Here is a 14748-nt window from a genome sequence, read left to right as displayed (position 1 = left end):
ACTCATTTTACCGACCTCGGAAGTATGGAAGGCTGAGTCAACCTTGAGCCAGCAGCTGGGATCGAACTCCCAGCCTCAGGGTCAGAGCTTCAGACAGCATGTTGGCTTCCTTACCACCCTGGACCACAAGTGGCTCTTTAGAGGACATTATAGGTCATAACAAAAATATATATATACACGATATGTAATACTCACAGACACTGTCTAAATGAAGGCCATGCTGGAGAATGTTTCTCTCAAAAACAAATTTTGGCTTCTATGAAGTCATTGTAGCATGACAGGACTTGTTTTTCCTCCCAGGTGCGTTGGTCCATGCCTCATTACACTTACCTGGGAAAGACTCTATAACTCCTAGTTTAGGGGAAAACAAAACAGTTTACTCTTTGGCACCATTTGATTCATGCCATTTAGGTACATGTAATAATGGTCACATGAACTCTGCTTTTTGGCAACAACAACTGATCTCCTTGACAATGGAGGCAGCATGTCTTGACCAACCAGGCTGGAGATTTCAGGACAAGATGCATGGTATAAATAGAGCATCTGAGGGTACCCAGTATTCAAACAGCTCACTTCAGACTTGACCGATCTCAGAGAGAAGCCAAGATGAAGCAGAGTGTTCTGGTTATCCTTCTTTTCGTCTTTCTCCTTTGCCCATATGTAAGTGAAGCGATAAGGCTGTCTTCTTTTTTTAGGGGGGGGGGGGGCTATGAAGGATGCTATGAAAATGAAATGGGATCATAAAATGTTTCATTGTGTATATTACGTGATTTTATATTTTATTGATGTTATTCCACGTTGCCTCCCATCCTGAGCATTTAGGGAGGGCAGGAAATAAAAAATAAAGATTTATACACATTTAAACGATAGCTATGTTGTGAAACCAGCTGGTAGACAAGGACAAACCTCCATTTATTTGGACAAATTCTTTACCTAGCTGCTTCATCTCTGTAGCTGGTGAGCTGGTCAGTAGAAGGTCATGGTATCCAGGAATGAGTCGGGGGAAAGATGGGGAGTCTGAGTTGGAAAATACTCTGTATGGAATGTATCACAATGGGCCTTTTATTATGATTAATGGCAAGTCTGATTGTGTATTATCACATGAGGTCCCAAACAGACATCTCTTTTTTGGCATGAGGGGTCTGAGTTTCCTTGCATGTTTCCTTGCAGGGCTCCTGGGAGTTCCAAGGACTCCCAGCAGAATTCCAAGGGCTCCTTCTGATTCCACGCAGCTGCAGAGTGGCTGCCTACAGGGAACCCCAATCACAACTCTTTTTTTTTTTTTAAGTGGTAATGTTGACTAGTTTGGGCCCTCAGCCCATAATGAAGGCTCAGCAGTTTTCAGTGGCATTCTAAGCAGAATTAGATCCTTCCATGTCCTTTGCAAACCTACTATGTTCTAAACCCACTGAATTCAATAGGTTTGGACTGGATTAAGATTGCATGTCCTGACCTGGACCTCTTCTGCATGATGGATAAGATGATGAAAACTCACTAAATATTTCCTTGGTTTTCTGATCTCTGCACCGAAGAGTCAGCAAAACTGATTTTGCTCTGTATGGTGAACTGCCATAACTTCGGTTCTTTAAGTGTCTTTTAAGCGTTGTTTCTAAAAGATGCTTTTCACTGATTCATTTCTCTCCTGCCTGCCTGAGACGCCCTATAAGTCATGCAGAGAAGCTCTTTTGGTTATGCAGATTAGTGACTGCATTAGAGAACAAAGCAAACTTGGCAAAACTACAGGGGGCAGGGGTATAAATTGTTTCATGCAGAGAGCATTGCAACGTAGTTTTTCAACAGACTATATTCAATGCAGAACAACAATTGGATTATAATAGATATAAATGGGTTGTTTTTTCAACTGTTTTATTTGGCTCCATGCAGAATACCTCCTGGATGGCCCAGGATAGTTTGATCTAACCACATCTCAGAAAGAGGAGCTGGCCCTGATTAGTGCTTGGATAGGAGATCCCCCCCAAGGAATTCTGGGATCCCTCTGCAGAATTAGGCAATTGCAAAGTCTTTGTCAGTGACCTTGAAAACCCTTTTTGGTGTCCATCCATAAATTAACTGTGAATGTACTTCTTCTTGGCTGACCATTTTTAACCGGCCAGTAGCTAACTGTTGACCAGATGGAAGATGTTGTTGGAGTGGGGTAGGAGGGGCTCATGGCAGGGGCTCATGGGAACTGTAGTCCATAGACATCTGGAGGACCACAGGTTGACTACCCCTGCATTAAAAGACTTTAAAACCCATAACATGGCGGATAATCTCCCAACCTACTTCCCCATCCCAACTAGAGGCATTGAGAGCATGGGGCGGTGTGATGTCCATATGCCCACAACCTCCCTTTGCCAGGGGAAGGGCAGCCGATCTCCTCCGCTGGTCCCAGCCTCAACCATAAACCCAGTGGAAGAGCTCCATTTTGCAAGTCCTGCGGAAAGATGTCAAATCCCGCAGGGCCTGCAGCTCACCTGGGAGTCATTCCACCAGGTAGGGGCCAGGACCGAAAAGGCCCTGGCCCTGGTCGAGGCTAGGTGCACTTCCCTGGTGCAGGTGCACTTCCCTGGTAATGACCAATAGGTTTTCCCTCGTGCAGCGTAAGGCCCTGTGGGGAACATAGGACAGTAGCCGGTCCTGCAGGTATGTGGGGCCCAACCCGCGTATAACCTTGAAGGTTAAAACCAACACCTTGAACTGAATCCGGACAGCAATGGGCAACCAGTGCAGCTGTCTCAGCACAGCCTGGATGTGGGCCCTCCTAGGAGGACCCTAGGAGCTGCATTCTGCATTAGCTGAAGTTTCTGGATTAAGGACAAGGGTAGACTCGCCTAGAGCGAGTTACAGTGATCTATTCTGGAGGTGACCGTTGCATGGATCACTGTGGATAAGTGTTTGGGGGACAGGTAGGGAGCTAGTAGCCGGGCCTGGTAAAGATGGAAAAATGCCTGTCCCGCTACTCTTTTGACCTGTGCCTCCATAGTCAGGGAGGCATCAATGCACCCCCAAATTCCTGGCTTGGGGCACAATGGTAAGTTGCACTCCTGCCAAGGTGGATAAGCACGTTTCCTTATCCTGCCCCCTACTTCCCAGCCACAGGACCTCCGTCTTGGAGGGGTTGAGTTTCAGGCGACTCTGCTCGAACCATTCAGACACTGCTTCCAAACTTCTGGCAAATGGTTCCAGGGGGGAGTCCGCGCAGCCATCCATAAGGAGATAGAGCTGGGTGTCATCAGCGTACTGATGGTAACCCAGTCCATAGCTCCACACCAGGCTGTGCCAGAGGGCGCATGAAGATGTTAAACAATGTAGGGGAGAAAACCGCGCCCTGTGGGACCCCACAAGAGAGTCTATAAGGGTTTGAGAACTCCTCCCCCACTGCTATTCTCTGGGTCCGGTTCTGGAGAAAGGAGTGTATCCAGCGCAAGGCTGTGCCCCCTTTCCCCATGCCGGCCAGGTAGTGGACCAGCAAGTCATGATCCACAATGTCAAAGGCCGCCGATAGGTCCAAAAGAACCAATACGGCTGACCTGCCTCTATCCAGCTGGTGACGGAGATCATCCAATAGGGCAAACAATGTCGTCTCCACCCCATGGCCAGGACGGAAGCCAGGAGAGGGCAAACCACCACCTCTTTGAGCCACTCAGGAACTCCCTGGACTCCAGGGAGAGGTTGATGATGTCCCTGAGTTGGCCTCTTATCTCCTGGCCCCCTCCTTTGAGAAGCCAAGAGGGGCAGGGATCAAGGGGACAGGTGGTGATCCTGCCCGACCCCAGCAACTTGGCCACTTCAGAAGAAGAGAGCCGCCTAAAGCCATCAAACCTCACTACCAAAAGCAGCCAGCGGATCTCCAGTTTATTAACTGTATTAATTGTGGCTGGAAGGTCACGGCGGAGCAACAAGACTTTATCCACAAAATAGCTCACTAATGCCTCACAGCCAAGTTCCAATTGACTAACATTTTGGTGCCCCTCAAGGGCTGTGAGTGACCTAACTACCCTAAATAATTGGGCCGGGCGAGAGCTTGCGGACGCGATTTCTGTGGCAAAAAAATCCTCGTTTTGCCACTTTCACCGCCATCTCATATGCCCTCATAAGCGTGCGATAAGATGTTCTTGTAGCTTCGTCATGAGTCTTCCCCCACACTCGCTCTAGTCGTCTCACCTCCCTTTTCCTCTCATGGAGCTCCCCCGTGTACCAGGGGGCCCATTTTAGTTGAGGGCAGAGTGGACGTTTAGGAGCGATTTCATCTATAGCAGCTGTCAGGCGGGACTACCAGTCCTCCACCATGGCCACTAGTGAGTCGCCAGGAGGCATCGGGTCCAACAGAGCATTCCGGAAGCCAATTGGATCCTTAAGTTTCCATGGGCGGGCTAAAATACGCCCATCACTTCCATATGCTAGAATAACAAGGCTGTGAAAGGAATAATAACTGGCTAACATGTATTTTATGGAGAATGCCAGGTAAATATGTTTAGGCACTAAAGCAGTGGTCCCCAATGTTTTTGAGGCTGGGGACTGGCAGGGCAACTGCCCACCCACACATGCCCTGCATGCGCGGCTGTGGCTGCGTATCGCGCTCGTGCGGTGGCCGCTCATGCGCACATGCACTATGCGTGACCGTAATCGCGCATGCACAGCACTTTTGCACATGCACGCATGCACGAAAGTGCCACGCATGCGCGATTTTGGTCCCGCATAGCGGATGTGCGCATGTGTGGCCCGGCGCGCATGTGTGATGTGCATGTGCGGCCCTGATTCTCTCTCCCCCCTCCCACAGTAAGAAGCTTCCCAGGCCGCAAGTTTGTGGCCTGGAAAGTTTTTTACTGCGGGGGGGGCGGGGAGAGGGAGCCACGGCCTGGCGCCATGGCCTTTGCGGCCCGGCACCGGGCCACGGCCCGCGGGTTGGGGACCACTGCACTAAAGGACTCCTCAGAGATCCTTCAGAGAAAGAGCAGCCTGGACTTACTGGGGACTGCCATTGATGTGGCAAGGGTGCGGGGGGGGGGGGGAGAAGGAGTGCAGAAAGGGACGACTGGAAACATGTGCAAAGCACAGCATGTGCCCGACCATTTGGGAGGGGGATGGAGCAGCCCGTTTCCTTTATGAGGAGCTGCATGCTCTGCTCGGCCTCTTGCGCCATGTAAAGCAGCCTGCGTACCCACCATCCAACTCAGTAGGCCAAGGAATAGAAGTTTAACAAAAAGAACAGGGGACCTTGTGGCAAATTCAACAAGAAATGAATAAACTCACCACAATGCAATATCAAATATCAAATTAATTATACAAATATAATAGGTATACAGATAATCTTGCAATTAGCAAAAGGTACACAATTAATCTTCTATTTTCTTTATACAAACGGAATGATAATGTGTCATACAAGTAACTCCCACTTTGTGGATACTCCCAACAGGACCCAACAGCTCTGCCTGTTTTGCAACAGCTTCTGCCAGGGAGCAAAGAGCTGACCAAAATTTCTTATAATAGGAAGTGGGTTATAATTGGTGTAGAAGAAGGAAGACAAGTCCTTTGTTGGTTGTCAGAGCCAAAAACAGGTCATAGGAAGGCTTTACTCTCCAGCCAAAAAAGGTTTATGTATGGGCTACCAAATTAGACGTCATGTCTCTCAAGTGCCCTTGAGAGACATGACGTCTTATTTGGAAGCCCATACTACTCTGACAACCAACAAAGGACTTGTGTTCCTTCTGTTCCATTTAAGGGATAGAAGTTGACAGTGGGAAATGGCTGCAAGGGGTTTGTGAATGGTTGATTTTGTATATGCTTGATGCGTCACAGCTTGTGGGGTGGCGGGTTGTCAGGGGCTGGAGCTGGTTTGGAGGGGAGTCCGTCTTGCATGGCCGACTCCCCAGCAAAGGGGCCTCCTTAAAGAGGCGGTAACCTGTGAGAGGGTGCTGATCTGGATGGGAAGGCAAGGGGACTTGCAGGCTTGGGTGGCTCAGGGATGGGTCCAGAAGTGGTTTGCACTCCCTCTGGCATTTCAAGGGATACTTCCCTGGTTAGGGGCTACAATAGCAGGGGAGACCCATGTTCCCATCTGGGATCCATGGAAGATGCTTAAGTAGGGCACACCAGTAGCCAAATGGCTACTTGGAAGCTCCATGTCCCCTGCCATGCTCACACCTCCCATGTGTTTTGGTTAATAAAACTGAGGCCTGTTATATGCCAACAAATAATTTGGATGTACGTGTCTTCTTGGAACCAGGAACTGCCCCCTAGGCAAGTCAATGTGAAATGGTAGAAGTGCTAACCATGTGCTGGTTTATGCCACTGCACAGAAACATTTGCACAGGGCGCTCCTGTCTGTCTTTGATCACTTCTGCTTGGGTTCTTTAAATCTATTTAGGCTTATGAAGGTAAACTTTTTTTTAAGTTTCCATGCAGCTCAAGGCCAAAACACAACAACCGAATCAAAGCAGGAAAGGGACAAGTGAAACGAAAGCTATATTGACAATGGGAGGGCAGTGTTTTCTCCTTAAAATGTGCGAGAACTTAAAAAAAATTCAATTAGCCTTTGGGACCCAAAGTGGGTAAAGTAGCCCATATGAAAGGGACTTTTACCTATTTAGAGATTTCCTGTTCTACCACCTAAGGCAGTGGTTCTCAACCTACCTCATGGCGTGACCCCCTTTGGGTTGCCAAGGGTGGTGGCAGCAGTGGTGAGGCAGTGGCCTCGGCAACCCAAAGAGGGTCATAGGGTTGTGCATTCCAGCATGCTGGTGATCCATATACTTTGGTCATCATGGAAGCTCAAGGCAGCCAGCATCGTGGCGTGGTGTGGAGGGGTGGCATCGGCATGCTAGCTAGCACCCATACACAGGTGCAGAGCTCTGTGCCTGCGTGTGGACACTGGCTGGCTGTGCCAGTGCCACTCCTCTCCTCCATGCCGCAATGTTGGCTGCCTCAAGCTTCCACGATCACCAAAGCATCTGGAGTGTGCCAGAGCGCACAACCCTCATGCCATTAGGAAGGCGGTGGCAGTACTGGAAAAGGATTGACTCCCCTAGGGGTCGCAACTTCCAGGTTGAGAACTGCTGACCTAAGGAGGCATAACAGTGTTGCCAGTCATATATATGGTTGCACTAGATTTCTACCAACACCCCTGTCATGATTTGGAGGGGCCATCAAAACATGCTGTTACTTCCTGTCAATGAGTACTGCCACAAGAAAAGCCCTGGGGTTCGGTCTCCTTACAATGACCCCAAGTCACTGGCTTCTTGGTTCCGAATGATGCCACTTGGATGCATTCTGATGAAAAGAGCAAGTGCTTATTCCTAGCGCATGAAAGTATAAAGAGATATAGGAGACTGCCAAAAATATGACACAATATCTTTCTTTTGTAATATTGCAGAGCACCTCTGGAAAGGTGAGTATGACAAATCATGCATTTTGCCTATATTGTTTACCAAGAATGTTCTTGTCTAATTTTGAAAAACAAAATTTTATTATTTCATCGTTTTTAAATGTTATTTCTTTATTGGGATCCTTTCTATCCTGCCTTGGGTTGATAAGTCTGAAATGAAAAGTTTCTGGAGATGTGAGGGGGATGTCTGGGGAGGACACAGGTCTGGGAGGAAGGGAGATATTACTGAAGAAGAAGAGAATTGGTTCTTATATGCCACTTTTCTCTATCCAAAGGAGTCTCAAAGTGGCTTACAGTCGCCTTCCCTTTCCTGTCCCCACAACAGACAACCTCTGTGGGAAGTGAGGCTGAAGAGCCCTGATATTACTCAGGAAGAAGAGAATTTTTCTACCCTACTTCTGAATATGCTCCTCAAGGAATGAAACCTCTTCAATACACTTTCCTAACTTTTAACTGCCTTGTAAAGGCAGTTATTGTTACCCGCCACGAGCCGCAAGGGAGTGGCGGGCTATAAATCTAATAATAATAATAATAATAATAATAATAATAATAATAATAATAATAATAATAATAATAATAATAATAAAGAAACGGAATGTGAAAAATTAATGCAAATACTAAATATTATTGGTGGAAATCTTTTCTTCCTGCAGATTTGATTATTCTTGGTTAGGTCACTCCTGACTGGAATTTAATCAAATGACAAAGGGGAACAAAATGTACTGTGTTTTAATATTGGTTAACCTGACCCCTGATAGTATTGAAAATCATGTAAATTGTCTGTATCAGATGCCATCATAGAGTTTGTCTATGGTCTCTATTTTTGTAACCCTTTCATACTTAAACTATGGTTCCACCAAAACTTATTCATTTATGAATCCAAAAGAAGACCTGGGAAGGAGAGGTCTGAAAAGGCCTGGGATACAAGCTAACAGGGAGTAACAAGTTTTGATATTTGATCTGTTGTACATCACAAAGTCAGATTATGCTCGTGGCTGGGTGTGCCAGGCCACTGCTGGTTCCTCTTCCCTTATGCACGGGCCTGCCCCGGCCGGGCCTCTGCTGGCCACTGTGGCAAAACATGGAACGTGGAAGAATCCACATTCCCTTGCCGTGTGCTACCAGAGGCCCTAATGCAGGCCAAGGCTGGGAGGGGGCCTGGACGGCACCGGTGTCATGTGCAAGTGGAAACAGCCCCACTAGCATGCAGGCACCAGCCCGCCCTTCCCTGTCCATGCATAATTGGCTATAGTCGGGTATTTGATCTGTTGTATATTACATAGTGCAGTAAGTTAAGGGACTAAGATAGGAGGAAATGGAGCAAGACAACATTCAGTATTGGTTCCCTGGTTAAAGGATGCCCTACGTGTGAAGGCAAAGACTCCTCTACTTCTTCATTTCTTCATCTCCTTTCCTTACACAATCCTAAAAGGGCACAATTGCAACTGTCTACTTGTTTTCAGTTGCTAGGAAATACCAAGTTTAAGCTGGTGGATCAGTAGCTTTCTACATCCCTATTCCTCTTTGGCCTTCCAGAGCTGCAATGAGAAACTAGGCTAACATCTGCTGTGTTGGTGGCCATTTCTGAAAACTTGACATGACATACTAGTTTTAAAAGCAGAAAGCAAGTCACCTCCGTACAAATTCACTGGCCCCATTGCTCGCAGAATGCTCCAGAGGTTTGAGGAAACAGCGTCTTAAGCTACTACTTTCAGACACAAATAAAGATCTAACAAAAATTATTGCTAGATTTGCTTGGGTAGCTATAAAAATAAGGCAGAGCTGGACCAACCCTGTTCCCTAGTGCTTTTATACTGGATCCATATACAATTGTTCTTATTTTCTAGTTTTCACCCATTTATAATTGATTCTATATTTGTAATTTTATGTTTTTTACTGGCTGGTCTATGACCGTAAATAAATACTTGACTAAGACTTTTTTTTTCAAGAATGAGATCTTCAAGTACAACTCAGCCAGAATTCTACATAATCAAATTTGTCAATGAATCCGAAACCAATGGTTCTCTCCAGAAATGCAGGAGTTCTTTGTGATAGGCTTGAATTTAGTATATGCAGGTTCAGTCAAAATATACAGTAATCTCCCTCCCTCCCTCCCTGAACTAGTTTTTCCTGCACTAATATATGTCACGTTATTCCTCACCCCTCCTGATCTTTTGATATGGGTCCTTTATGATACTTTCCACCACTTTAAGCCTGAAGCTCTTTTATCCAAAGCCTTGCTCACAGAATAACAATAGGGGTAAGTAACAGAAGACATGTCTGAGGTTAGGGGAGGTTAGGGATCCAGACAGTAAAATCTGAGCTCTAAGACAGTGGTCCCCAACCTGCGGGCTGCGGCCCGGTGCCGGGCCACCAAGGCCATGGCGCCGGGCCGCGGCTCCGTCTCCCCGCCCCCCCCCGCAGTAAAAAACTTCCCAGGCCGCAAGCTTGCGGCCCGGGAAGCTTCTTACTGCAGGAGGGCGGGGAGAGGGAATCAGGGCCAGGCCGCGCCCGTGCGGGCTGTGCCCGCGGGTGCGGCCCAATCCGTGGTCGCGGCCCGCGGGTGCGGCCCGATCCGTGGTCGCGGCCCGCGGGTGCGTCCCGATCCGCGGGCGTGGCTCGCGGGTGTGGCCTGATCCGCGGGCGTGGCCCGTGCGGCCGTGGTCCCCGCGGGCGCAGCCCGATGCCCTGCTGGTCCCCAGCCTCATAAAGGTTGGGGACCACTGCTCTAAGAGATCATTCTTTGAACTGCCCCCCATTCAATCCTATGACAAAGCATGACTAAAAAACTGTAAATTGAAATTTGTTGTCTTCATTTTAGCCCGGTTTTCCAACCTGTAAAATATAATTCTGAATCTTTTTTTTTTGAATGAGAAAGCTAAGCATAGGAACATTTATTATATATCAATGATAATTTAACTTACAATTTAAAATATCTTAGTGATAGATTACATGCTGTCTAAATTATATGATAAGCAGAGATAAATGAGAATCTACAAAAGTGTTTTGAATATTTTACCTAGAATACAACTCAGTCAAATGAGAATTATTCTGAGGTAAAAAAAAAAAATACCAAGGGTTATACAATATAAAACACCATCCCATGAAAGATTCATAGTGAAATCCTAATCAGATTTATACCCTTCCAAGTCCATTGAAGTCAATGGCTTAGGAAAGTGTTACTTTATTTAGGATTGCTCTGCAAGGCACTTCCACCGTCATACTTAGAGTGTTCTGGAGGTCAAATGAAGCAAAATTCATTTAATGTTTTGTGGTAATAACATGCCTCCCAAGCATTTATCTGATTAGGGAGATCTCTTCACACATACATTTTTCATTACTACAGGCTAGGTTCCTTCTTTTTTAAATATATATTTATATTTGTTTTATTTTTTATACAAAAGAAAGTAGAGGACACAGGGATATCAAATATGGATGGCGGAAGGTAGAGGGGAGGTTCATGATTTTTTCTCTTTACAGTCTTGCTTTAAGTTACACCACATTATTCTTTATGAATCTTAACACTTTAGTAGACATTACCAGTGTTGCTGAAATTCTTCTGATGATTCTTCATTTAAAATGCTCATCAGTTTCACTGTTGATATCAATGTATTCAGTTTGTCTGTCCATCTGATCCTGGTAGAGATGGTTGTCTCCATCTGTTTGCCACAATTAGTCTTGCAGCAGCTGTTGCATAAAATAATATTTTTTGTAGCTGCTTCGGTAGGTTGGGAGGGAAGAAACATAGCAGCATATATTTAGCATTCATAGGAAACATATATTTCATCATTTTTTGCATCACCTGGTACACATTCACCAAGAATTTTTGAACAACTTCACACCTCCACCACATATGATAATACGACCCTCCTGTTTTTTTACACCTCCAGCATCTGCTATCTTCATTTGGCTTCATTTTACCCAGCACTCTAGGGGTGATCTACTCTGGTTTCTCTTCAGATCGCATAAATCTTTCGCCTTTTAATATAATTCTGAATCTTGATTATGTCTTCTGCTGCATTTACAACCCTTAATGACTAAGTATCTTCTGCAAGTTTATTGAGTAACCCCTCTGTTTCTTCATCCAACTCATGAAACTTTATCTGATTTTATTTTTGTATTTCTTTTTTCATCAAGGGCGCTCTTGTTGTAAGTATTGCAAATCCTGTATATTTTTGTTATGATCTGCAGTGTGCTCTGTAAAGGGGCAGAGGACTAGTTTAATTCTGGGCAGAAATAGACTATCAGACCATTTCTGCAGAAGGAATCTGCCCCTTGATAGCCTCTGGTTGCTGGCAGGTTTTAGAGGCCCTTCCATGTGGCGTTGTCTGCATCCTGAAACTGTTCAGGGGCTGACTCCAGTTTTGCCCAGATTTGCCTCAGGATGAAGTAAAATCGTTTTTAAACTGTCCACAGTCTTTTTGGGATCAGGCAGGCAAAGCAGAGTCCTGTTTGTGTTTTCTGGAGGTGGGGGAAGAGGAGGGGGGAAGAGAGGGCACATGATCAAGCAGCCTTTTCCTGATCATCCAGGTGTTTGTGTGCTTTGTTTTTAAACCCACTGTTAACACCCAGAACAATTATGCATGGGGCAGAATGCCCAAGATGGCGGCAACAGGGCTTCAGGAAAAATCCTCAATTATGCCCAAAGTTGCTGCCATCCTAGCCGCCACTGAGCCCTAGTTTGGCCCAGGCCCCCAGAAGGCCCACCCGCTTTAAGGGAATGTGGAGTCTTCTGCATTCCCAGGGCTGCTGTGGGCGCTGGTGAGGGCTAGGTCAGGCTAGCCTAGCACGTAATCAGAGGAGCCAAGCTTTTGGGCCTGGATCTTCCCCCGACCTATGGAGTTCCTGCAGGGATTTCTCTTGCCCCTGCCAGCTCCGTGGCTCTGCGGAACTGACAGAGTCGTCTCCTCACCCCCACCATGGTGGGAGAGCAGTAGGGCGGCCCACATATGCTGGGGGAGCCCCTCCTCCGTGCACATGCAGAGAACAGCAGGGCTTCTTGTCCTACCACAACAGAATGGCGGCAGCCTGGCGTAGCTGCTGCTGTGCATAATAGGTCACAAGTACTGTTTGGGGTCCAGTCACCATTTCCAGTATCTCGCAAAACCACCCAGATATAAATAGTCCAAAATACCACCAACCTTCAAAAGGGGGGGGGAATGGTGGTGTTTCTCCATGGCAATGCAGAAGTGTTAATTTTTAAACTAAAAAAAATGCATCTGTATTGTGGCATTAATGCATAGCCTGAACCTTCCCCATTTAGTATCAATGGAAAATTTAATGAGCATTCTCTCTATCCATTCGTGCAAGTCATGAAATAATATCTGACTATCTTTCTTTCTTTTTCCCCCCCATTTAGCATGCAACTGTGAGTATTACATATCGTGTATATATATATATATTTGTTATGACCTATAATGTCCTCTAAAGAGCCACTTGTGGTGCAGGGAATTAAGGAAGCCAACATGCTGTCTGAAGCTCTGACCATGAGGCTGGGAGTTCGATCCCAGCAGCTGGCTCAAGGTTGACTCAGCCTTCCATCCTTCCGAGGTCGGTAAAATGAGTACCCAGCTTGGTGGGGGATAAAACGGCAATGACTGGGGAAGGCACTGGCAAACCACCCCGTATTGAGTCTGCCATGAAAACTCTAGAGGGTGTCACTTCAAGGATCAGCCATGACTCAGTGCTTGCACAGGGGATACCTTTACCTTATAATATCCTCTATAAGGGGGAACCAGTCTTTTCTGGGCAGTTTTTGATTTTGTAAATAAATGCTGTAGCACATTCATATGCTACTTTCCCAAAGATTTTCTTGAGAGAGTCCCCATCAGGTGTCCCAAACAGACCCAAAAACTTTCTGAATTTAATGAGCATCCTCTCTATCCCTTCGCACAAGTCATGAAATAATATCTGACTATCTTTCTTTCTTTTTTTTCCCCATTTAGAATACGGCTGTGAGTATTACAAATTGTGTATATATATATATTGTTATGACCTATAATGTCCTCTAAAATAGCGATCCCCAACCTGTGGGCCGCGGACCACATGTGGTCCGTCGACTAATTGGAGGTGGGCCCCGAAGGATGCCTTCTCCCCCCCCCCCGGCCCTTTACTTCATCTCCCCCCGGCCCTTTACAACACACTTCGGGTGTCATTGTCTCCCATCACTCTCAGATGGGACTATCTTGTTGCAGAGAAACAAGCTCAGGGTTCCCATTGATTTGTCATTGTCATGAGTTAAAATTTCCAGGAAAATAAAATGTTCCTTATGTTCATTGTTGTGGCATGTCTGTATCTTATTTTGAAGGGATGTTTAATCAGAGAGCGTTAGGGCAGTGGTTGAGAGTAGAGGAGTAAACTACCCCCCCCCACCGGGCCTCAGTAAAATTGTCAAGCGTTGAGTGGTCCCCGATGATAAAAAGGTTGGGGACCACTGCTCTAAAGAGCCTCTCGTGATGCATGGTGGTAAGGAAGCCAAAATACTGTCTGAATCTCTGATCATGAGGCTGGGAGTTCGATCCCAGCAGCTGGCTCAAGGTTGACTCAGCCTTCTATCCTTCTGAGGTCAGTAAAATGAGTACCCAGCTTGCTGGAGGATAAAACGGTAATGACTGGGGAAGGGAATGGCAAACCACCCTGTACTGAGTCTGCCAAGAAAACGCTAGAGGGTGTCACCTCAAGGATCAGACATGACTCAGTGCTTGCACAGGGGATACCTTTACCTTTACCTTATAATGTCCTCTATAAGGGGGGAACCAGTCTTTTCTGGGCAGTTTTTGATTTTGTAAATAAATGCTGTAGCACATTCATATGCTACTTTCCCAAATATTTTCTTGAGAGAGTTCCCATCAGGTGTCCCAAACAGACCCAAAACTTTCTGAATATCCTTTTTCCCTGCTCCAGGGAAGACACAAGATGATTAAACAAAAAGTTAGCATCGTAAAACGTATAAAGTTGGAGCTGTAATCAGGGAAACAAATTGGCTACCAGGATTTTATTCAATTCTGCCTAAAGCCCCCCTCGTTTGGTTTAACTTACCCTGCATGCTAACGGGGGGGGGGGGAGGAGGTAGGTCTGCAAAATCCTACTTCTGAATTCTCTATATGCAGGTTCATTCAAAATATACTGTAAGCTCCCCCCTCCCAACTTCTTTTTCCCCTCACTAATATGTTTAATGTTATTCCTTGTCCCTCCTGATTTCTTTTCATCTTGACACATGGGTCCTTTATGATGCTTTTTCTATTTTAAACCTGAAAGTTAAGTCATGGCTCTTTTAGCCTAAGCTTGGCTCTCAGAATAACAATAGGGCTAAGTAACAGAAGACATATCTGAAGGTAGGGGGAGGTTGGGAATCCAGACAGCAA

General features: G+C 46.2%; 1 long non-coding RNA gene across 1 annotated transcript; it reads left to right on the top strand.

The window, feature by feature from the left end:
- Positions 1-436: 436 nt before the first annotated feature.
- Positions 437-11533, top strand: LOC143836996 (uncharacterized). Its single transcript, XR_013230882.1, has 3 exons — positions 437-660; positions 7373-7387; positions 11522-11533. It is a non-coding gene; the product is annotated as an uncharacterized LOC143836996 (long non-coding RNA).
- The last annotated feature ends 3215 nt before the right edge of the window (positions 11534-14748 follow it).

This window comes from Paroedura picta, chromosome 5 (genome assembly GCF_049243985.1).
Source record: "Paroedura picta isolate Pp20150507F chromosome 5, Ppicta_v3.0, whole genome shotgun sequence".
NCBI classification, from domain to species: domain Eukaryota; kingdom Metazoa; phylum Chordata; class Lepidosauria; order Squamata; family Gekkonidae; genus Paroedura; species Paroedura picta.
Note: the sequence above shows the minus strand (reverse complement) of the source record. Positions and strands in the feature narration are given on the sequence as shown.